Source organism: Augochlora pura, chromosome 5, assembly GCF_028453695.1.
Source record: "Augochlora pura isolate Apur16 chromosome 5, APUR_v2.2.1, whole genome shotgun sequence".
NCBI lineage: Eukaryota > Metazoa > Arthropoda > Insecta > Hymenoptera > Halictidae > Augochlora > Augochlora pura.
Window position 1 is genome coordinate 2,987,761 of NC_135776.1, and position 25,227 is coordinate 3,012,987.

Consider the following 25,227-nt stretch of genomic DNA (forward strand, 5'->3'; position numbering starts at 1 on the left):
AAAGCGACGCTGAAACAACAAACGCATCTCCACCGCATCCTAAATTACATATTCGAGATTTTTCCGAGCGAGTTTGCGGGAAATTCTCGATCCCAGTGTTATCAAAGGTGTCAAGCGATCGAAATCGAGTGGTCGTCGATCGACCAAAGAAAAGAGATTCGCGTGTGCGTCGGGCTCGTAAAATCTGCGAGAGCTCCTACCGCCTCCTCCTCCTCCTCCTCCTCCTTCACCCCCTCTGGCTTGGCTCGATATTACGAAGTCGGTATTCGGAGATTTCCCCGGAGGCGGCGCACCTTGAGCAACCCCACTTTAAAATCCATTTCCGGCGTATCACCTGCTGTCCATCACCGAATTCTCTTCCACGTTCGTTTCCCTCTTCGCGAGAAGCGACGACGCCGAGACCATCCGACACTTCGCCCGTTCACCCTTTCCTTTATTTCCCTTGTCGGGTCCGTATCGCCGCTCCTCCATCTATCCACCTTTTGTTGGCCCGTCACCCGCCCCGTACCTTATCTTCGGTGTCATCGCCGGCTTTAGTCTTGTTCGACACCCGCGAAACTTAACTCGGCCGGCTAGCAAATTGCTCGACACCTGCACCTATCGATTTATACGCTTTCATTCAATCGCCAACGCCTCGAACGATGAAAATCGATCCCGCGGAAATTCTTGTGAAAGAATTAATTACATTCCTAAAAGAGTAATTATTGTAAAAATATAATTATCTTTACAAAACCTTCAGTTTTATAATTATTCTTCTCCGCCCCGATTTCCTATCAAAATACCACGAAAAAGAAGCGCAAATTCAGGATATAAAATAAAAGACTCCGCCTATTAAAACTAGTATAATTATCCGGCAATAGTCGTCCGAAAAGTTCGCCGAGTTCAACGACCAATCGCCCGAGACGCAAGAAAAACGCGGCCCTCCCCCGACTGCATAAAATTCGCGGAGCCGAACGGTTTGATCGAACGGTTCCGCGGCGTGGCACGAGGAATTAATCTGAAGCGAGGATCAGGGAGGAAAATGGATGGCTTCGCCCCGAAGGAACAAACTCGGCTTTTAATAAAAGCTCGGCGGCGTCTTCCGGCAGCGGGATCCGCGCGCGGAATTCGCGATCGTCTTCGCGAGGAGCTCCGCGCGCGCGCGAGCAGGTGGAACGAGTTCCTCGGACTTCGCCGGCGGAAGTTGTCGTTTCATCAGGCGGGTTTCGAGCGAGGAAGCGCGCGGCGCGGATTCATCGATCGGCTTCCGCGACGAAGCCTGTTCCACCGCGGATGAATAAGCGAGCGGGTTGGTGGAAGTCGACGGTTTGAAAACTGGATGGGGACAACTTTCGAGTCGCTCCACATTCGGCGGGTCTTCCCTCCGTCGCGGGATCGCCTAATTGAAAGTCTTCCATCCGCGACGGTTTTTCTTTCCGCGAGGAAACTCGAGCGGTGAAAATCGAGCGGAGCCGCGTCATCCGACCCGTTGTTTTCCGCCACCGTCGCCTCGCCTCGTCTTCCCTCCGCGGAATGGAAGCTTTACGGTCTTTCATAACCCGGCGAACAGGCTGAGGAACTCTCTTACCGGGACTGCGGGGGAGCTTTAACGTTATTACACCGCGGACCGAATATAAGCCAGAACCCCGCAGGAGCTGAAAGCGTAAAGCCCCCAAGGATATCGCCGCGCCGAGAGAAATTTCATCCGCCAAGTGCCGGGTCCCCGTCGTTCCGCTCGCCGTTCGTGCCGCCCGATTTCCCGGCATCCGGCCGACCGTCGTCGCGACCCTCCAACCCCCTGGGTCCCTCCTACCAAACCCGTGGAAATTATCGAATATTATACAGCCGAAAGCATCGGTCGAATCTTTATCGTTTTCGAACCGTTCCGATATTTCACAGGATTTTATGCGAATATTTTCGGTTAGATCGCATTAGATACTAAAATATTCATGATTAAATACTGTAAAAAAAAGCTTAGAATTAATGTTCACTTCAAGTAATATTGTTTTAATGTAATAGAATTCGGTATTTGGAATATTTTAATATACCTCCTCAGGAATGTAACTATCAGTGGACGTCGCGAGTGAATTCGTACCGTGCGTGCCAAAGAGTTAAGCGTGTACCACCGTGTGTTAAGAAACCCCGTCTACACTGTTGTCCAAAAACAGCGACAACCTCGCCGCGTCTCGACGAGCGTAAAAGTCGCAAGCGTAGAACCGGCGGCAACGAAATAAAGAAAATTGATACAGTCGATACGGGGAAAGGGTTTCGCCGGCCAATCCGCGCCGTCTGCAATCTAGCAATTTCCTTCACGGCCGGCACAAAAGGAGCGTCGGTTATCAAGGTGGTGGAAGACGGTCCCCGGTCCACCTGGGATCGAACGATTCCGCACGGCATTTCTCAGCGGGGAATGACACGAGCCCGGTTCCGGCTCCGTGGATAGTTGGCGGAGATCGCGAGGAGGGAGAGGGGAGGGGGGAGGGGGGCAGAATCCCCGGCATCCGGCGTCCCTCCGGGCGGGTCTCGGCCGCAAAAGTTTCAGTTATTTCGGCGCCGGGGCGGCCGCTCCTCCGGATATCGTTTCACGGATGCCTGGCTCCGCTCGCGCGCGCGCCAGCCCGCTCAGTTTAGTCGCGTTTCGGTATTCCGCTGGCAGTTCTGCGGTCGGCGAGGGTGACGGCGCGGACCGCGCCGCGGATCGCGCGGACCCTAGACGCGTTTTGCGGCGCGGCCCGCGGTCCGCGTTACGCAGCGCTGCGAATCGCGGGACCAGGTGCGCGCTACGGCCTACCGCAAACATCGCCCCGGTGCCTTTCCATAAATGTATCGCGGGACACCCGAAAACCCGGCTCCTCGCTTTAATTAAACTTGAACGGCAAAAACGCCCTCCCCCGCCCCTGCCGAACGGTGCTTCGCCTTCGAGAGAACCGCAACGAGAACAACCCCGAGAACAACCCCGAAAACACCGATCGAAATTGTTCCCCTGGAAAAGTTTCGGGACATTCGAGGCCCTCGGAAATTGCCTGTCTGCGATCTTGGCCATCGCCTGCGGAGACGGATCGTCTCTGCCAGGGGCGTGGCCACCGCGACAATTTGCGTTCGGCGAGCAGAAGCTGGAATATCGTGGCGGAGTCTGTTTATTGCTGCACATTTTATTCTTTGGAGGGTCGTGCGTAATCTGTGGAGAAAGTGTAGGTTTTTTTTCGAGGTGTATTGTGTTGCTAGTGGGCGTGGTTTCGTGTTGAAATAGGCGTGGCGAAGAGGAGATATACCGAGTGGAGTATTTTATCTTGTAAAAGTCTGATCTTGAGAGTTACAGCGACTCTTTCATTTTAATCTATAATTTGTGAAATACTTTATTTTTAATATTTGTGTAGATTGCAAATAAATGGGCGTGGCTAAGTACTAGCAACAGGCGTGGCTAATAGGACCTCACAGTATTCATAATTCTGACCTCGAAAACTACACTATCCACTATAATTAATATACTAATTCGAAGCACAAAAGCTTCTCTACCCTCCCCAGTATATACCCTCCATACACTGTCACAAGTGGGCGTGGCTTCGGTGCTCCCGCATTCTAAATACTCCAACTTCCTGCAGAGCAACATCCACCTAATTAGAATCCCCTAAAGAATCTACCTCCGACCAGTATAGTTTAATTTCCGTCACTATAGTATCGCGTCAAACTCTCTCCCGATCTCCGGCCACTGATTCGCCTAATTCCAGCCGCCCTAAAAAATCCTTCGGCCTATCCACGGAGCCGTCACTCCGCAAAAACCGTCGAGGTTTCGTTACACGTAACAAGACGACCGTAATGGCGTATTAAAAAAAGGAAAGTCTCGCGTCGTTTCCGCTGAACAGGTTCGCCGAAAGCACAGCACCTTCCGTGCCGCAATCGCGGCTAATCCTAGGCGGCAGCGACAACGCGACGTTCCGTGAACGAAAAGAGGGCTGATCGCGTGCCGGCCGCCATTTCTGGCCCGAGTAATTACACGAGGGGGAAGCCTGCGCGCGCCACTCTTTCCAAACCCCGTTTTCTCCTTCGAGCGACGCGACACGTGCGACAGAGAAATTACCTTTTGCCGTGCCGGAGAAGCCTACCAAAGCGATTCCCATACGATAATTCTGCTACTCCACTTGTCCCGCAGATAGTTATCGGCATCGCGGTAATTATCACTGTCACTGTCGTTGTAAACGGCAGAGCGCGCGAGCGCGCGCGCGCCCTTTCACGAAACGTTTTCGTGATCCCGGAGCCGAGTGAAACAGCACTTTAAATGGCGAATGCTGGACAGCTCGTTTTAGATCTGTTCTTTGCAAATCGTTCTTTTTATAGAAAAGAGAAATTCACTCTAAGTATCAATATTACAGCGAATGCAAAAAAAATCCCCAAATGCTTCCTGGCCATATATCAAGATCCATAGTCTATAAAAATGCAGACGGAAGTTCGAGAAGTTAAAGTTGCTGGCCGGGAGAGAGCGGCAAGAGTTAGCGCGGTCGTAGCTGGGTCCGAATACTCGACGGCGGCCCGGTTAAGTATACACGGTTAGGGTTTGTTAACAGCAATCGAGTTAAGCAACGTCGTCGATTGGACTCGTCGAGGAGTTATCGGTCGGGGCTGGCCGTCGCTTTCAGCCGGCATGGGGGAGATCGAATTTGCATAGAGTCCTCCCTGTCTTGTTGATTCGGTAAGTCGAACCATCGGTCGGCGGATTACGTCTCGAGAGAGTTGGTTCCTCTCCGCAAATTGCAGCGTCGGTCCTCCCCCGTATACACTCGCGTGGTCCGAGCGTGGACTGTACGACAATTTGGTAACGTCCCTTTCGATTCCGGAGACAAACGGAGAGAGAGAGAGAATAAACGAGTGGACACAATTATTCAAGTTTGATCTGTGCTCACGGTCGAACAAACGAAACTCGCCCTCCCCCCCTGCCTTTCCCTCTTTCTGGCTATGCATCTATACAGGGTGTCTCGAAAATTCCTAATCGAAGATAGGAGATAATAGGAGATAATTTTTTCCTTTACAGATATTTTTTACGTGGCAAGGTTAAAGAGCTATTAACGAAAAACGCTGGCCAATGAGAGGCGAGTATTTCTGTAATGGAGTTTGACCTGGTGATTTAAGTTAGTCATTTAACCTAATCGTTTGACCTAACGTTTTAACTTCGTAATTTAACTTCATGATTTAACCTAGGAATTTAACCTCAGAATTTAACTTAATAATTAAACCTAATAATTTGAACTAATAATTTAACCATGCATAGCTTAACCTGGTAATTTGACCATTCACACTTTAACTTGATAATTTAATCCACTATTTTAACTTAATATTTGAACCTGATAATTTAACCATTCACACTTCACCAGAATAATTTAATGGTCTGAAAATTTGAAGACGTCGTGCTGGATACTCTTGCTCCGGATCACCGGGGACGGATATTTTGATATTTGACGCAGGTGTCCCTGATTCGATCGGCAACGAGACACGCCGTCGGTGACGGCGGCCGCGGCCGGCCCGAGAATTTATAACCGGGGAGGAATGAATATCGAATCGACCGGTGGCCGCTCTTCCGTCGCTGCCGGCGACAAAGACCGCGGCGTGGGAGTTAATTATGCAGCGGCAATTAAACCTGCCGGCCGCACGGTCGCGTCGATCTAATTATATATACGCGCGGACCCGCCGCCGGCGAGAGGTGGCCGCTTTCGAAGATGCGCGCCGGGGAGCGATCGGCGCGGATAAGATCTATCGCTGCGAAAGTCGCCCTCCGCTATTGTTCGATTTATTCTTCGATTCGCGCTTCGATTCATTGTTCGACCCGTTGGATTTATTGTTCTATCTAGTGTTCGATTTATCGCTCTATCGCTCGATTTATCGTTCCGGCTATTAGACGATTTATTCTTCGACCTATCGGCCGATTTATCGTTCGATTTATTCTTCGATTTATTCCACGGCGAAATTTCTGTTACGTTCGCTGTTCGCCTCTCGCGAGAAGGTAAAATTACCGAGGCTAATGAGAGAATTAATACCGTTAAATTATACCGAAATGTTTATAAAAATATAAAAATATTGCCGCTATAATCGCCATAATAATTAAACTAAATTTTGACGTATTTTTCTCTCCCTCCAGTTCTGTATTTAAGATCTTCCTTTTGTACTCACTATATTAAAAAATTGCCCCATGAATAGACAAACTTATTATTAAAAATTATTTACCATTAAATTCAGGAGACTCTAAAGAATCCTTCTACGTAGGAAACACAAGCATAGCTATCGTCATCGTCGAGAAAAAAATGTTTAAAGTCGCCCCAATTTTTGAAACAAGAAGAAGCTTACTCTGCGTAAGTTCGCCCAAGAAAAATTATTAATTAAAATTCAGCTGACGCGAACAGAATCGCCATAACATAACCTGACATAACCTGACATACTATCGAACAGCGCGAAGCCTGTGAAATCGGCATAAAAATAGCCGAGGCCAATGGTCACGGGAGAAAGGCGAAGAGATTTCTCGTTTTAAGGATGTTGGAGATCTCTAAACGTTGAGGGATGGCCGGCGATATCCGGTTCGCCTAATAGATCAGGAGGAGCCGAGGAGGGGGGCGGTGTGCCACTTAAGGAAATCGCAATCCTCTTAACGCGGGCGACGCTGAATGCTCGTTTAGGGGGGAATCGGATTCGGGGTGGCGCGTGTCCGGAGCGGATCCCCGCGTGAAATACGCTCCGCGACGGGAACGGAATTTACGAGGCTCTCTTTCTCTCTCTCTCTCTCTCTCTCTCTCTACCGACGAGGAACTTTTCTACTTGATAATCCGCGTACCGTCGAGAAGCCGGGCAATAATTCACGCGCGCCGCGCCGGGTCCGAGCTGCTTATAGATTTTCGCGGCGGGTTTACATTGTCTCGCGGACCGCGGATAGAGCGAACGAGAGAGAAAGAGCGAACGAAGATGGATAGAGAGAGAAAGAGAGATGGAGAGAGAGAGAGGGGGGGGCAGCAAAGAAACTAGTTCATTCGGCGAACTTCCATGAAACTTCGATCCCGACGGTTATTAATATTTATAAGCCCGGCGGGAACTTCGATTCGACGGACCGCCCGGCACCCGGGGGATCACATCGAATATTCGACTTGACCCGCTCCTCCGACTCGGCCGGATTAAACCGTGGAAATTTAATCTTCGACAAGACGGAGATTGAAGACTGTTTAGCACGACTTACCGGGCCGAACAATGCCGTCGCTTAACCCCGCGGCCACCTGAAATTTCTTATTGGCGTGGCTCGATCGTCGACGAGATACCGGTGCACGGCGGTGCCATGATCGATATGGCTGTACGAAATATTATTCCATTTTTCTCGGCGCCATATTAAATTCTCTCGAGTCGCATAGTTAACGCGAACGTGAGTGCTCCAAAAATCGACGTTGTCTAGTGCTAGGATTAAATTGTTTAAGCTTCTTTAAATGTTTATAACGATATTATAATATATATTGTTCGATTCCGGAGGGTCCATAGAATTTTTCTACGCAAGGTAGAGCTCGATAGCTTTCCCTGATCGGGAATAATAAATTCTTAAAGTTGAAGCAGTGTAACGAGATCTATAAGGATGTCTCGATCGCTTAGAAAAATTATTTAAACGACTTTAAGCGACTATAATGTTATAACAATGTATATCATTGTATTCTATAAGCTTCGTAGAATATTTCTACGCAAGAATGGTCCCAATATCTCTCACGGTTCAGGCAGAATAAATTTTCAAAGATTAAGTGCACCTGAAAGCACGAAACTGGCCACCGAACTATATCTCTAAAAAATATTATTTAAACAACTTCAAACATCGATAACGATATAAAAATATATATACCATTGTATTCTAGAAGGTGCATAGAATTTATCTACGTAAGAAGCATTCACAAAGCTTCCACGAGTCAAGCGGAATAAATTCGCAAAGTCGGGCCGAAGGTGCAGAGTGATAAGGGGTGAGTGCATGAGACGAGATGCACAAAGATGCGACGGAGATGTACAAAGATGCGACAAAGATGCACAAAGATGCGACGAAGATGCGACGACGATCCGAACGGTGAGGAACGTCTCCGAATCGACCGGTTCGGAAGAAAGGGGTGATGGGACAAGGGGGTGGGCGAGTCGGTCAGCAGCCCGCAGCTGCAATTGAATCGAACGCGCCGTAGGGAAGTGCACTTAGCCGTCTCGGTTGTCTCGTCTCGCTTTCGCCGTGGCCGAACGCGCGGCGACTTCTTCCAGCCGAGCAATAACCCGGATCGAGCCGCGCCGAAAGGGAAATTGCCGTTGCCGGGCGAATTTACTCTCTTGCCCGGGACCGCGCCGTCGTTCCTCCGCGCGGGAAACCAATATCTACGGCTGCAGTGGGTCAGCGGATCAGTCGAGAGAGAAACAGAGATAGAGAGAGATAGAAAGATAGATAGATAGAAAGAGAGAGATAGATAGAAAGAGAGAGAGAGAGAGAGAGAGAGAGAGACTGACACACGGGGCAGCAATCGAACCCGGCGACGCGTCATCCCATCGAAATCGAAATTCGCAACTCTCCCTCTTTGTCGGCGCCGTGCGCCGCCGGAAACGAGATTTTACTCGTTAAACCCCTTGCCGGCGCCGCGTCTGCCTCCCGGCGAAGATTTCACGCGAATACGTCGTTCGTTCGCGATGAATCGAAAGCGACGCGCGGAAATTCTGCTGCGCCCAAACCAGGATTAAACGCTTTTCACAGGGACGCTTCGTTGGAAAATATTTCTCCGACGCTTGAATTGTTAAAATCATAACAGCTTGATGCAAAAAATTCGGCTGCAATTTTTTACATTATCTCGCCTTCGGAGTGGTCTAAAAATATTTAGGGTATCGACGATTTTTAGTTCTATTAATTCAATTCAATTAATTTCAATTTCCGAATTATTTAAATTCCAAAAAATTCGGTTAAAAATTATGTTACGTCGAGGGTGGTTTAAAATTGTTTTAGAAATATAGTCACGTCGATTACGGTATTTTTTAATTGAAGAATATATCCTAAAGGGGTTGAGTTAATATTGAATCGTGTATTATGGTGGAGTCGGCTGGATTTGCTCGTCCGCAAATTTGCGGCGCGTTTGACCGTTCGGTGTCCAGGTGAGCGCTGCGGAGCACTCGATTCCTTCGGGAGAGGGCGGCCCTCGCGCCTTCGGGAAGATGGATCGACAGGAAGGAGGTCGGTTCGAGGAGAGATACGTGCCGGAGAGGAGCGTTAATTAAGCGCGAAATTACGAGGGCCGTGCGCGCGCCCGCGCCACGGCCACTTTATTTGCCCTGCAATTTAAGCGCATTGTTAGCGGGCATTAATAGCGCCCCGGATAATTAACCCCTCGGATATAGGCGGTGTGGGGGCCGCGCTGCTACCGACGTCGACTATTTTAATAAATATTCGGGGGCAGCCACCGGCGCGCTCTGCCCCGAAGAGACCGGAAGGCATCGTCGAGGAAGGCTCGATATCGGCCTCGTAAATCCGTATTACAGCGTCGCGAAGATTGCGATTAAGGGAAGCCCCTTCCCCCCTCCCCCTCCCTCACTGCGTTTAAACGCTTGCTACCCCGGGATTAAGGCGAATAAATACCATAGCTTCTTCGAAGACGATCGAGAGGGCGGCTAACGAGGGCCGGGAGACCCAACCGGCCGACTCTCGATTGCCCTCCCTCCCTCTCGCCCCGCGATCTTGCCCCTCTTTATCGATTATGACAACGTTCGCGGCGCTTTATCCTGCCTTATTACTCGGACGAGCATACTTTACCGGCTTCCACGGTGCGCACATGGTTTTCCGGACGGCAACGATCTCGGCGATAAATTTCGCGTCTTTGGGATAATGCTGCGAAGTCGTCGGTAAATTATCAGAATTATTGCGAATTTAATATCTCAGGATTTTGGAAGCTGCGACGCCTTTGCAAAGGCGAAGTCTAACGCTTGAATTATAGGGATTTTAAAATTTTAAAAGCTTGGAATTGTTATTGAAAATTTGATTGCAGCAAATTTTTATATTATATTATCTCGAGAGTGTTCTAAAAATATTTTTAAATGTTATCACGTTAAAGTGATACTTCATTGATAAATGTTTCGCCAAACGCGAGGCTCGAATTTTAGCATTTTTGCGAACTGTAACTCCATTAAAAACATCCCCAAAAAATTTGTTTTTACGTTCCAGGGTTGCAAGTATTTTTACGAGTGCACCGCGTGAATTTAAAAATTTATAAAAATTATAATACCTCGAAATTATTGCAACAAATTTGGCACTTGAATTTTAGTGCCTCGAAAATGTTCTCAAAAATATAACACTTGAATTTTACGATTTATAAAAATTCTACGGCCTCGAAATTGTTCCAAATTATTTGCCACTTTGATTTTATGTTTTTTTAAAAATATCGCCAAAAAAATCTTATTCGATTAAAGATTGCAGTGGCGCGATAGCTTGCGCAGAGAGAGAGAGAGAGAGAGAGAGAGAGAGAGAGAGAGCGATCGCAGCGAAATAAAATTCAACGGAATACGACAGGAGAACGTACGGGGGGATTTTACGGAAAAAAAATCAGCGCCGGCTATCCGTCAGGGTATTAAAAGGTCCGCAAAAAAGCGGACGAAAGAAATATTGGCTGGCATGAATGGTGATGAACAGCCGCTGTCGACATTCGGATGCTCGCGACGCCGCCGCCGCTGCATTACCACTGTCACCGGGGCACCGCCGCCGGTCGTCCCTCGTCGTCGATGTCCGTGCCAGTGCCGGCGAAATTTTATTCCGTATAATAGTCCCTTTATTTCCGGTCGGATTCCTTGAAACGTTTCGGCGCCACCGAATTCGGGGGCAAAACAAAAAAATTCGAAAATTTTTCGAAATTGTCCACCGATGGAAAGCGTTATCGAATTATTTTTCAGCTCGTGAAAACGTCGACGGCTTTATCGGCGGATTTCATGCGTTCGAATGAAAAGCGGGCGACTGGAATTAAAAACTTGAGTCGAGAAATATTTAGTGATAATGTTGCGCTGTTATTTATTTGTTAAGATTATTGAGAGGAAGAATTTATTTCTATTTGAGGGCGAAATTTAAAATTGTGAAGACCGAGTTTATTTTATTTTAAGGGTGGAATTTAGAATATTGTGGACATACACAGATTTTATTTTTATTTAAGGGTGGCTAGAATTTAAAATTGTGAAGAAGTAAGAAGAATTCCTTTTTATTTAAGGGTGGTTGGAATTTAAAATTGTGAAGACACGAAGTAAATTCATATTTATATAAAGAAGGCTGACATATATAATTATGAAGACGCAAGAATTACTATTATTCTCTTATTTTTAATTTATTAAAAACTACTGCAAGAAAGAATCCATTATTGAAAAAAATTGACAAAAATCCAATCTGCCTTAATCATCCCCCAAAAATCAATTTCCTCCTTATTTTCCTAACGATCCCCAGGGCGGCGATCCTCGCGCGCGTGCATTAAATAATTACGAAATAAAACAGCGGCAAGAGTAATAATCACCGCGCGGAATAATCCCGTAAATAACGGCCGGCGGAACCATGGGGCAAAAACAAGCGCGGGAGAGTCCCGGGCTCTGGCGCGCGTATCAAACTTTCCGCGAAGCCTGCGAAAAACGGACCGGGCAAAACCGAGAGGAACGTTGGACGGCGGAATTTCAGTACGCGGAAGCTCGCGGAAACGTTCGGCAACGAAGTCGTTCGAAAATTCGCGGCCCGGGTCCTTTAAGTTCCCGATAGTTCGTTTCGCGTGTTAATTATCGCGAGTCGCGTAGAATCCGGCGCCGGGCGGAAGGACGACGGAAGAAGGGCGGAAGGACGACGGCGGCGGAAAAGGGATCGCGCGGGCTCCCGAAAAGTTCATTAGCGAGCAGAAGTCTGTCGCGGGGGCACGGCTTGGAGCTGACCAGGTTTAATTACATTTCTCGTAGAAACACGGTTAACTGAGCGCGGAGGAGGCGGGGCACGGCCGTGTTTAATTACTCCCATTCGCGGCTGCAAAGTGTAAGCGCAATAGACACGGCGAGCGGTGCCGCTTGCGCGGGACGCGTAATTGAAGGTTTTATGAAAATCGATTTTCCATAAAGCTCGCATTGTCACGCTACATTAGTACGAATTAATCTGCGGCCGCGGCCGCGTCGATTCCCCGTCGATCCACGATCGATCTTCGATCGAAAACCCCCCCTCCCACTCCTCCCGTGATTGATGATATCTTGTACGCCGCCGCGTGTTCATAACGTTGTAATTAATGATTGACCGATGATATTTAATTGAAATTTACAACGCCGTTGGACCACCGCATATTTCGCCGGTCCGGCGTGCGGCGCAACTATGTGTCTCCTTCGGTGCAATAAATTAGCCGGGGGGGCTACTTGCGCCGATCGATGATTTCTTATACGCCTCTGCGTCTTCATAACGTTGTAATTGATGATCGAACGGCGGGATTTAATTGAAATTTACGTCGCTGTTACAACGACGCGTATTTTACCGGCTGCAACTATGTGGCGCTTGCGAAACTAAGATTCGCTGATTGATGATTTCTTATGGACGCTACGCGGGCTTTGTGTTGTCCGTCATTACTGCGTGTGTACTCCATGTGTACTGTATGTGTACTGCGTTATATGCTGCATGTATAGTGCATGTATACTGTATATGTCATGCATGTATAGTGCATGTATACTTCACATATACTGCATAGGTACTGCATTATATACTGCGTGTATACTACACATATACTGCCCTTATACCTTCACGTATACTGTACATATGCTGCACACACACTGTACAGAGATACAGAAATATCTCTGTGCATACATTCTCCACGTATACTGCACATATAGTGCATATGTACTGCATTATATACTGCACATATACTGCCTCTATACTGCCCATATATAGCACATATACTGCACTATATACTGCACATATATTGCGCACATACTATACAGAGACACAGAAATATCTCTGTGCATACAAGCTGCAAGTTCGCTGCATGTACGCTGTCACTTATCATTGATCGATGTAAACCAGTTGAAATTTACAACTCGTCTAATCCAACGCGTTGTCCGAATGTTTACCGTCCGGCCAACAATTTTCACGTTTCGAAACAATAAATAACTCGGCACTCGCACCGAATCACGATTTCTTACCCGCGGCCGCTGTAATTTATACGATTCGTCGACGCGAACCGGTCGGAATTTCCAACGCGTCTTTTGCGCGTTCGTCGAGCAGCAACTATGCGCCCGTCGCCATGGAAACAATAAATTACACGCCGCCGTTCGATAATCGATGATTTTGTCAGACGGCGTGCCGCGGTCATAAAGTTGCAGTCGACGCGCTCCCGTGTCATAAAACACGGGGTATTTTGTAGTCGGCTCTCGATTAATCTCCGCGAAATTGAGTCAGCATATTTCTTGCCCACCGGCGCGCAACAATGATCGATAATTTCGTCGCACCGCGACCACAATCCTGCAATCTGCGTTTCGTGTAACAGGATCAATTCGATATTTGCAGCGCGTTTAGGTGGACGGGACTCGTGCTCGAACGATAGTCGCGGCGATCTATTTAGCTGGACGGAAAAAATTGCGAACAAAAGCGAAGTTAATTAACGAAATATCTATGTATTGGAAACGAAGGTTCCCCCCCCCCCCCCGAAACGAGATCAATAATCAACGCCGATCGATAATCTCGTCCGCGCAGATTCCGCGCTCACAATGCTGCAATTTGCGATCGAACCGGCTCGATCCGAGCCGAATTATACACCGCATTTAGGCGGCGCGTGATCAACGCGCGCGACCACGCGGACGGCGACAATACGGTTGCCCGTTTTCGAGACAAAAGTTGCAACATTGACGGGTTAAATGACTTATCTGGCCCCGACGATAGTTCGCGAACAGAGGTGTCGCGCGTTGCTCATTAGCGTTTACAGGACAGCGTTACAAATACGGTCGAACGCGGCCGGATATATCGGGGCCGGGAGGAACGGTCTCGAACGAGCCGGACCGCGGAAAGCGCGAGCGGCCCCGACTTTAATTTCCCCCTCCTCCGTCCGATTCGTAATTACCGGCGGCGCCTCTTTAATTGAGACCCAATAGCGTAAATGAAAATATTGCTCGGGCGCGCGGGTGCCAGCCCTGCGAAACGCGGACGCGGACGCGCGGGCGAGTGGTAATGAAGCCGCGCGCGCCTCTCCCTTTCTCCTATAATTAAAACGGTAAATTACCGTATGACCCGTGTCGTTCACGGAAAAAGGGGATATGCAACGTCGTTAGCGTGCTCCCGAGCGTTGTTTGCGCACTCGTTTTCATCGCCCGAGCCACGATTTCGTTTTAATCTCTCTCTCTCTCCTCTCTCTCTTTCACTCCTTTACTCTCTCCTCTCTCTTTCTCTCTCTCGCGCGTTGGTCCTCCCACGAGGTCAGCCTTCAACAATCTAGGTCTTCGAATTGTCAGGTTATGTAACATAACCTGACCAATTATGAAAATTTATTTTCATTGCAATATATTCGAGCACAAATGAATTCGACTATGATTTTGCGAATGCGAAACTAACGTCATCCCCTATGATAAATGTGAATTTTTCAGTTTTATTTTAATTAATTGAATTGCTTTAATTATGTGGGGATTTCAGTGTCTAATTGTGGGCGACGAACGCGTTAAAGTACGGTAAGGGGTTAAATAAAAAAAACGTGAGATCCTGTAGTAGAAAGCCTCCTTCTTCGATCGTCTTTTGTCGCAGAAACGACCCGCGTCGGCCACGGGCCAAAGCGAGTTCTAAGGCCACGGAAGGAACTCGCATGCTGCCGGATAGGTCGAAGTTATGCGGCCCCGAAGAAAGACCTTCAACTTTCGACCTACGGGAAGTGCCGGCGCGGCGCGGCGAGAGAAGAAACAGGCATCGCGTGCCCGCGGAATCAGCACGATCTAGCAGCGGAATTTCGATCGGCGTCTACACACCGACCGTCGGCACGTCGAAGGACAGATGTTGTCTCGCGGCGCGGCGCGGCGCTCCCGGATTAGCTCTTTTACCTTAGCCGTGTGGTAATCGCGGTGCCATCGGATCGACGGCTCTCTGCAACCCGAAAACCAACCCTGAAATAACGTAACCTTGGCGATCGATTCGCACAGATTGCGAGCGAAACGAGACGCCCCTGCTTGTACACCGGGGACTCCCTGGCGATTTCCTCTCGCCTGGGATATCTCTCGCCTGACACGGCGATCGCGCGCCGTCTATGCGAAATTGTGCCGTTGGATAGGGAAATTCGTTCTTCGAGACGCTCGAGAGATTATCGAGAACATTTTTCTACTTCGTCAAATATCGCTAATTTAATAATAGTTTAACACGTTGACTGCCGACAATCGACCACTAAAATACTCGCACAGTTAAAACAATTTAATTAATTAAAGCGAAGCTGGAAAATTAATATTTATCATGAGGAGTGGTATTAGAACTCTTTCGCATTCGAAGCATTCTAGTCAAATTCAATTTGTTCAAATATATTACAATAAAAATGAATTTTCAAGATTGGTCAAAAATTAGTGTCACCCATATTTGGCACTCAACGTGTTAATAAAATAATGGTAATAGTAATGAGATAGTATATATAATAATTTAATAGTATACGTAATCATATAATTTAATATAATAATATTAATATAAAAATAAAGGTGATAGAAGCTTTTGATACTGTTTTGCCTAAAACGTGAATCTCAGTATAAAATAAAAATTAATTGCACCGATGAAATTTTCCGGCGACAGTTCGCAGGAACCTTAGATCGCGGGAGGAAATTTGTCTAGCGTTCGACGAGTCCCCCGGGGGTTGGCTCACGGGAGGGATGGAAAAGAGAGACCGGTCGAACGGCTTAGGAGGGGGGAGGCACTCGGCCGGCAACGGTAAATCTGTAAGATCTCCGGCAAAGAAAGAGGAAATTGAACAACGTCTGTTCGCGTTCACCTCGAGGCCGGCCTCTCCCCCCCCTGAATCGGATTAATGCGGGAACTATTGGAAGCGTCGCCCGGGGTAGGGGGGAGGGGAGGAGGACGTGGAACGAACGTATCTGTCAAACACGAAAGAACCAATATTCGTCCACTCGAATGATTCACCGATCAATTTCCCCTTCAACCCCCCCCCCCTCCTCCCCAACGTAGCCGTCGTGCCAGTCGATGGCCGTTCCGCTCTATAAAAACCAGTCGATAAAAATGACGCTGCGATTGTGTCCGGACAACGATTAAATTTCATTCTCGCCCCTTCAGCTTCTCCCCTCCTCCTCCACCTCCTCCTCGCGCCATTAACGTGGACCACGCGACGCGTTCCTGCGCGCCGCTTGTCAATACAGAGAATTAGCTGTCGTCACGGCGAAAAACTGCTATTTAACCTCTCCGCACGCTAACCTCTAAATTCCTCGATCGCGATGTATTACAGGAATATCTATGACAGTCCGTTTCAATTATCAGACACGTTTCGTCGTGGAATTGATTTTATTTTAACACGTGCGACGGGAATGACTAATGTTGGAAGCGTTCTATTATTAACGCTGATGTTGTTTCCTGGAATAAGTTTACTGAAATGTGTAAAGTCAAAGAAAGTTGCTAAAAATGTCATTTAATAAAGGTGAAGATAGAACGGATGTAGAAGGTTTTCGCTAGGTAATTTCATTTGTGGTTTATAAATGATTAGTATCACGAATTTTGAAGAGTAAAAATATAGCAATATAGAACCATAGTAATATGAAAATATAAAAATATAAAAATATAAAAATATAAAAATACCTGCAAACAGAAGGGAAATAGTTTGGAAAATTATAGTACAAAATTTGAAAATAAAATATTACCAAGTTCAAGGAAAAAAATTCACAAAAATCCTCCCTTCAATATTTATCGACTTGGCACTGATATTTTCGTCGAGTATGGTTAAAAAATTGTCATAAAAATAATCACGATCGCGGACCGTGGAAAAACGCGAAACAGCCCGCGAAATTTTCGAGCAGGTACGCAGGGGTGGATCGAGAAGGGGTGCCGGGTCGAGAGAGATTAAACGAGAGTTTGGTCGACGGGGAGGCGCTTGAAATGACCCGCAGTAAGCGCTACACCGCCAACAACAATGGATTTTTCTCTTCGTCGGTTGTCCCCTTTGTGACACGGTAAACGTCCAACTACTCGGCAATTGTACATGGCGGCGTGTACCCGTGCTTTAAAACGAACATCTGACCGCGGAAAATTCCAAAATTTCCACCTACTTTTATCGCTTTCGTCGCGGTTTTCCAACGACAACATTCCCTTCGATTTCGGTTTAGCAAGTACTTGTTGAGAATTGTTAGTCGATAAATATTCAGCAGAATTGAGGAAATTGATGTTAGAGTGATTGTGTTCGAAAATTGAAATTGGAAAATTGGAATTCAATTTTTGAGGTTAGAAAATTGGAATTCAATCTTTGAAGTTAGAAAATTGAAATCTAGCCACTGAAATTACAGAATTGAAACTCAGTTACTGAAATTAGAAAATTAAAATTCAACCAATGAGATTATAAAATTTGAATCCAGTCACTGAAATTAGAAAATTCAAATCAAATTATTGAAATTATAAAATTGGAATCATAAAATTGGAAATAGAAGATTGAAGATAGAAAATTGAAATTAAATAATAGAAAGTAGAAAATAGTAATGAGAGAACTGGAAATAGAAAATTGAAGTTATAAGATTGAAATTGGAGAACTGAAATTAAGAAATTAAAATTAAAAATATCTAGATCAATATCAAAGCATCGCAATAAAACTAAAAAATTCTAATTGAACTTAAAGACCATCTTTTTAACCCTAAAACATCTAACCCTTAACCATGTAACCCTTCAACATTTTAGCATTTTTCTTCGTCCAACCAGTTAGAGGCTGTTAAGAAAATGAGGATTCGGATAGGATGACAATTCGGGGTCAAAACGGACCCGTCGCCGGCCGGTTAACCGCGATCGCGTAATTCCTAGCGGAAGGACGCCGTTCCCCGAATCGTTTCCTTTGGCCGATTTCGCGAACCGTGGTTTCGAGTGCGATCCCGCTGAATCGGTGCTCCGGCCGGTCCGGCAATTCCATTGGCCTTGCCGAGCCAACTCGGCCGCGAAACGCAATTTAATTCTCCTCGATTTAATCGCGGCCCCGGGGCGCTCTTCATTTACAGCCTGCCCGAATCCGAGAGTCCTCTCGACGCGCTCGAATTAAAACGCCGCGCCGCGACGCGCCGCCCGTTCGGGATCCGCGTCCGGGAATCGATTCGCTTTCTCGGCCGATTAGCCGCCCTCCGAGCCCGTCGGATCAACGCTCGAGAACCAGCATCCCGTGTCTGATCCACCCGCCGACACCTAATCCAGCCTTCGTTCGAGGAAACTAGCTTTTTACCGACCCTTGGCTCGATTTTTACGCGCTTTGAATTCGATTACGAAGATCCACGACGAGCCTTCGATCATTTTTATCATCTGTTGTTATCGAGACGATGTGGTCTAATTATTTTTATAAATTAAAACAAAGGTGTATAATAAATATTGATTGTTAACGGTGATAGAGATGGTATTAAATCTGGAATTTAGAGGAGGAGAGATTTATATAAATTTCTTTAATCTCAACCGCAGATCTGCTATCAATGACAATTTTTAAAAGCCTGTCTGTTAAGCAGATTTATTCGAATTAATCATTCAAATCGTCCGGAATCATTAAAGTCGCGGAGACATTTATTTACGCGAGTGCGCGAAAGCATTGCGTTTAATTAAAGAGAAGTTGGAAGCTTCGAAGGGTCCCTCTGGCAGGATTAAGGCGGATTTGAAAGCTTCGTCGATGAGGAACAGCTCCGACCGAATTAACTTCTGCATTTTCGCAGAGTCTGAATCAAGCAACGACGCGAGTTAGATCGAAAGAGAGAGAGAGTTCGAAGACTTCGATGAGAGGCGAAAAATTGTTGCGTTCCGTGCATCGGAAGGCGGGCGAGAACACCGGAAGCATCCGGGTCGATCAGATTACAAGGATTCGCGAAACTTTTACCCCTTTGATCCAGCCCCGCCTCCGCGGCCCTCCTCGGCAATCCAATTTTACCGGCTCGAAGTCGACCGACGACTAATATACGTGGATACCGATCCATTTCCCGGCAACTTTATCCGACGTCGAACCGGATCCGCCGCGGCGAAACTCGGCCGTGTTCTTCGGCCGGCGCCGAAAATAGCCGGATCTGTCCGTCGGCCGTGCCGCGAGTCCCAGATTCGCGGGCTATAAATTAATCGGCGAACGATTTCTCGGAAATAATTGCGACTCGGGCACGATCGATCGACCCGCAACCTCTTTCGCCGGCTCTTTTCTCCCAGCAACAAATGGAGTCCTCCCTCCGGCCGGAGCGGGCACATGCCACCTTCCACAGAAGGTATCGATCGCTCGATCGATCGTCTGAATTAATTACGGAACCGTCCGACTGCGATTTTAATTTCAAATCCAAAAACGTCACTGGAATCGAGAAATAGCTGATCTTCGAGCTTCTGTAACTTCGCCGAAAAAAATCGTACGATATTCTACGTGCACTGGTTTTAAAGAGCGAAGTCTCTACTTTAATCTCCGATCCTCTTTTTTAAAAAATTGTTGCTTCAATTACGATGAAATAATTTTTCAATGATCACCGATTTCAAGATCGTACCGATCTAGCTACTAGGAAATTTTGAAAATTTGATCGACTGTAGAAAGCTGAAAAATTTTTTTTCCTTATCGGCTCCAACGTGATTTTACAGAGGGAAGTCTCCTCTTTAAAACGACTCCTCAAAAATTGCTCTACGATTTTTTCCCGCGACTCTATCGCATTTTGATCGCAGGCTAACGCTCAGCCACAGCGATCTCTATTTCGAACTGCATTCGACTGTATAGTTTATTTAAAATTGCACAGTTTTCTCTCGCAATTATTTTTCTATGGGCGAATAGATGAACACCGTGTAGAAAGCCGCAGAACGCGGTCCGCGGACGGTCGATCGAAAATCACCGCGACGCGAAAGGTAAACCAAGGGAGGCCCGCGGTCGCGGATTCGCGGCGTGCAGGTGCACGGACAGCGGCGGCTTCGTTGCACCGTGACGTCACCGAGCTCGAACAGCGGAACGGCGGGGACGGGCTCGTAAATAACTCGCGGTGGGAAAAATCGCGCATAAATTACAGCGAATTGATATTTGCCGAGTTTGTAAATTATATTCCGGGCGGTGCGAGCACCGATGCGGTTCCGCGCGCGGTCGCGCCCGCCGGACCAACGAACCGTGAACCACCCGGGCGGCTCTCCGCTCTCTTCCTGCATTTCCTGGTCCCGATGCGTCAAAGGAATAACGAAATCAAGCGTGTCGCGCGGTCTAGGATAAACAGATCGATTTCAGACACGCCATCGATCCGCTTTTGTCCTCGCTTATATCTTCCACGCGCCATCTACGCCGTCGGCCAACCTCCGCGAACTTCCTCCGCTAATCCCTAGAATCATCCCTCCGCGTTCCAAATTTATCCCTTTATATCATCCCGCCGCGCGCTATCTTTCATCCCCTCCCGTATTTTTCCATCGCGCGGCGTCTTTCATTGAAGACGTTCGCGTTGGCTCCGCATCGGCGATATATATGGAATTGGAATTGAAGAGGGTGCAGTGTTTGGGTTCTTTAACCCTTTCGCTGACGCGCGGCTTATGGAATTAATCCTTCAAAGACGAAGATTAAGTCTGACTACTTTTTATTTTAATTTCGAAATTAGTGATGTATAAGTTTAATTTTAATTGGGGGGTGTAGTTTGATTTTATTAAATTTTTAGGGATGTTAGGGTGACGGTAGAATTGTTAATTTAAGGCTTAAATTGAGAAAATGTTATACTTTTTGTTTAGTTAATGTTGCACTGTCTTAATATTGCAATTGTCTTAATCGAGTTCATGTTGGTTTAAATGATCTATATTGTTAGATGCAGCGGTCTAACAAAATATTAGAGTACTAGATTTCCTAAATAATATTGTCACAATTTTCTACTGAGAATTAAAGTATCAACTTAACCAATTGATATCTAACCACTTCATCATCCCCCAAATTGCCTTACGAAGCCCTGCAACACTCCGTATCTCTAAATCGCATCAATGCGATCTCCTCAGATCCCCATTGATCTAAATTAACGTTCAACGAAATAGAACATCGCCTTGACATAACCTCACAGATTAAGCGACACTAAAAAAGAATCTTCCAATTCACCAGTGTCGCAATCTCCAAACTAGCAACCCTTTTTATCAACGCGAGCAATTTTTTAAAAATGTCAGGCACCGGTTAAAAAATAGCGTCATCGTTGTTCACTTAACTCGTTCAGGCGAATGATCGATCAAGAGAGGATCCACGTAATCGAAGGGCGGCGAGCTAATCCTCGCGGTGCCCTTAACCCGCCCAACCCGCTCAGCCAGCGGCACCTAACCTGCGCGACGCGGTTGCAAGTTGCATCCAGCATGGAACGAGGCCATGTGCGCTATTAGACCTAGCAAGACCAGTAAAACAACCGACCCAGTGGTCCGTCGTTCGACACCATAGAACCTCCCCAAGAAAACTCCAGAATTGTCAAGCAACGCGAGAAACATCCGCTGCGTTCCTCGGCGCACAGTTTCGAGCTAGGGAAGTCCGCGAGCGGAAGTGGGTTTGTAAAAGGTCGGAAGTCGCAGCTTACCCGGTAGCAACACAGCAGCGTCAGGGTTAAATCCTAGTATCCTGAGAGTCGGTTCTCCTGTTCGGGGTGTGGTTCCTTGGCTGGCGGGCGGGGCCAGGATCACCCCACGGGATTAAGGACTTTGGAGTTGGCTGGATTCGCGAGCCGGATTTCTGGCGTGCACACCCGATAGTCGAGAGAGAGAGATAGAGATAGATAGAGTCCCCAGCTCGCTTGCACGCGCGATCCGAGTCGCTGGATCGTTCACGTGTGCCCGGCTCCTCGACCGCGTATATCCTTGATCCTGGAGGAGTCCGGTCGATGGGACGAGGTCGCGCGGCCCGCGGAAGAACAAACGCGGTCGTCCGAAGCGTGCGAAGGAGGGCGGCGGTGCGTGCGTGCCGTGCACGCGGCCACCCGTTTAGCAGCGTCGGTGTCGCGCACGTGTCTCTTTACACCGTTCGGACGTGTGTGCGCGCGCGCGCTCGCGCGACTGCGAGCTTCCGGCAGGTTGGGGACGAGGTTTCTTTCGGCAGGAGAGAGAGAGAGAGAGAGAGAGAGAGAGAGAGAGAGTGGGCGAGGGAGAGAAAGATTGAGAGAGATTGAGCGAGAGTAAAAGAGAGAGAAAGAGAGAGAAAGAGTGAGAGAGAGAGAGAGGACGAGGGGGATCGGCCTGGTCGTGTCCTGCCTTCGCTAGGACATTGTTACTCCCGGTCCGTCGTCGCTGAGAGACCCGGCCGCTGCCAGCTCGATCCACCCACGACTGCTAGCCACCACCGTCTCTCTACCCTCGGCGAGCACTCCGCTGGCCAGGACCCGCGGCGGCGGTCCTCGCCTCCGACTTTCTATACACCCTTGCAGCAGCACTCCTGTCCTCAGCCAGTCACGTGACGCATTCTCTCACCGCGACATCGTGTGCGCTACCACCCCAGCGAACGGATCCTCTACTGCTCCGCGTGCACCATCGATTCACCACCAGCAGGCCCGACGATCTATCCCTCGATCCGGAATCCCCGACGCGACGCGACGCGATGCGGCGTCCCCGCCGCTGCCACAAGACGGAGAGACGTACGCACCAGGAGGCCGTCGTTCACAGTCACACTAACCCGAAACACTAAACCCGGCCAGCCTCGATCCAGCCGCCACACGGCCGTCGTTCGAGCCCGCTCTTCTCCAGACACAGCCGCAACTGCGGCGCAGCGTACGGCAACGATTCGCGCGAGAGCGCGCGCGCGCGCGAGCGCGAGAACGATATACTCCCGTCCTCGGGGAACACGCACGTAGAGATCGCCGCTGTTCCTCCGCACCGCGTGTGTCTGTGTGTGTGTCTGTCGATCCGCCACCGCACGCCGCACGAAGCCTCGATTCTTCAACGGAGAAAGCCCGAGCACCGCGTTCCGCACCGCGAGGGAGTAGTTGGAGGTACCGCTTGGCTGGCGGTGGTGCGCGGCGCCATGACAGTGCTCGCTCCTCGACTGACACCCCCACCGAGCGAACCCCTCCGTCGGCGCGCTCGCGCGACCCCTACCCCGGTGCCGCCGGATCCCCTTCGGAGCCCCTTCGGAGCCCCTCGACGGCCGCGGATCCGTTTCACTCGGCCCGCCGTTGCCACCCCTGAAGCCCACCCCGCCTCCCTCCCACACCCCGGCGACCTCCCGTCTCACCACCCTCGCACGGGCGCCCCCTGACGTCCCTCGCCCACCCTCGCCCTCCCTATCGGTGCCTCGGCCCCACCAACGCAATATTGATCGGGCGGAAGGGCGGCATCCAACCTCGTAACGACTTCCAACGGCGCCCCGGACAGCAGAAACCCGGGCCCCGCGTGGACACCGCGCCAACCTTTTTACCGACCGCATGTTTTCTCGCCGCCGACGGATAACTTTCCTGCTACGGACCCGATAAACGAACCGGCGGCCAGTGTCGCCGATCGAATATTTTTTTCCACATGGAATATCCTTTTTCCAAGCTTCCTTTTTTTCGTCCGGTAGGATCTTTTCTCCGCGTCCCCGTTTTTAGCGTCGTAGAACCGCACGTGCGGCCACGACGCGTGCTGCGGTGCACTGAAATGATTTTTCCAAGATTTTCGTGGATTGGCGGCTGCGATTATGCGCGTCGATTTTTCCGAAGCGCTTTTGGAGGATTGAGGGTGGTTTGCTTTAGGGGTGGAGTATGGTGGTCGGCGTAGGGGACCGGTTGAGGGTTTCAGGGTTCTGCTAGCTCGACTTTTGGGCGGTTTTAGTTGCGGGGAGGGTGTCCTTGGTAAGCTGGCCATGGTGAAATTCGGATTTTGTTTGCAGGGGTAGTTTTAGTCGTGTGTAGCACTTGCGACAATTTTTAGGGATGCGTCGTCTTTGGTGGAGAGCTTGGAGGATATGTTGCATTATGTTGGCCTATGGTGGACTACGTTCAATTGTAATAAATTATTTTTATCGATATTGGGATATCTTAATTATTTTACATTATTTTTACTTCGTCTGTATTGAACTGTTTCTGTCTAGCTTGTATTATCTTCATCTATAGTATACTATTTTTATATATCATTTATTCGACTTTGATCTATAACGCTCCATTTTAATCTATAATATACTAGACTTCATGTATTACATATTCTCTTAATCCATACTATGTTCCTTTATATTGCTCTATCTTCATCGAAATCGGATTATTTTCATCTACAACGTTGTATCTTCGTCCACATCGACGGAGAATATTCATGAAATTAGCCCTCCATTCTCATAAGGGTTCTTCTCGTTTAGTTCCTTGCAATGCGTCTTCTTTCGCTGCTGGAATCGCATTAAACACTTGTCGGGCTATTTTCTTCGCAATTTCAGCGATTCGAACTTCTACGATTTTAATCATTTCTTAGAGGAAATTAGGGAACATTAACAAAAATTCTTGCAAACAGCAGTCGAGCAATTAAACCTTCGAAGCCATTTTAACTATAAATTGAAAGCAATCCTTCCCATTTATAGTAATCTCATTCTATTCCTATCGCTATTCAACAATTCGCTAAAAGACTTTGATGATACGAATAAAAATTGATAAAATAATTACATAAAAATAATTACATAAAGATAATTAAATGCTAAATAATTTTAGCTTAGAATCACCGGATAGTGTAAAGGGTGAAAGTGTTTGCAAAGGAGATCGCAGTGCAAGGAGCACGCAGCGTTAACCACGCGAATTAGGATTCACTGCCCCTCCGCGTCGTAATTCGACAAAATCGAGGGCCCATAAAAATGTAAAAAATCGGCGGAATCGAGCGGCGTATCCGAAGATTATAGATTCCGGGGCGGGAGTATCGCGGGCACCGATACAAAAGCGAGCAAATATTCATTACGTCATAAATATGGATCGAATCGCGGGCGAGTGGGGGGAGGGGAGGACGCGCGGCTCGTGCACCGTCGTCGTGCACTCGGTTCTGTCAGCGACGATAAATTTTTGGACGGGGACACACATCTCGTTCGACTGGAATACATTTGCTCGAACATCTGCGGCCGACGTTCCGCGTCGCGACGCCGCCGCCGCGGCGAATGAATAAATTAATAAAGGCACGGGCCAGCGCGCAGCGTCTTCGGTTGT

The 25,227-nt window shown here is 48.2% G+C and overlaps 1 protein-coding gene across 1 annotated transcript in view; it reads right to left on the reverse strand.

Moving 5' to 3' along the window:
• The window catches only part of LOC144470534 (protein turtle), a 74,915-nt gene extending 51,874 nt beyond the window's left edge, over positions 1-23,041 (reverse strand). The window contains exon 1 of the mRNA XM_078181808.1: positions 21,667-23,041. The gene's annotated coding sequence lies outside the window, so the exon portion shown is untranslated. The remainder of the gene's footprint in view (positions 1-21,666) is intronic.
• Positions 23,042-25,227: the final 2,186 nt, after the last annotated feature.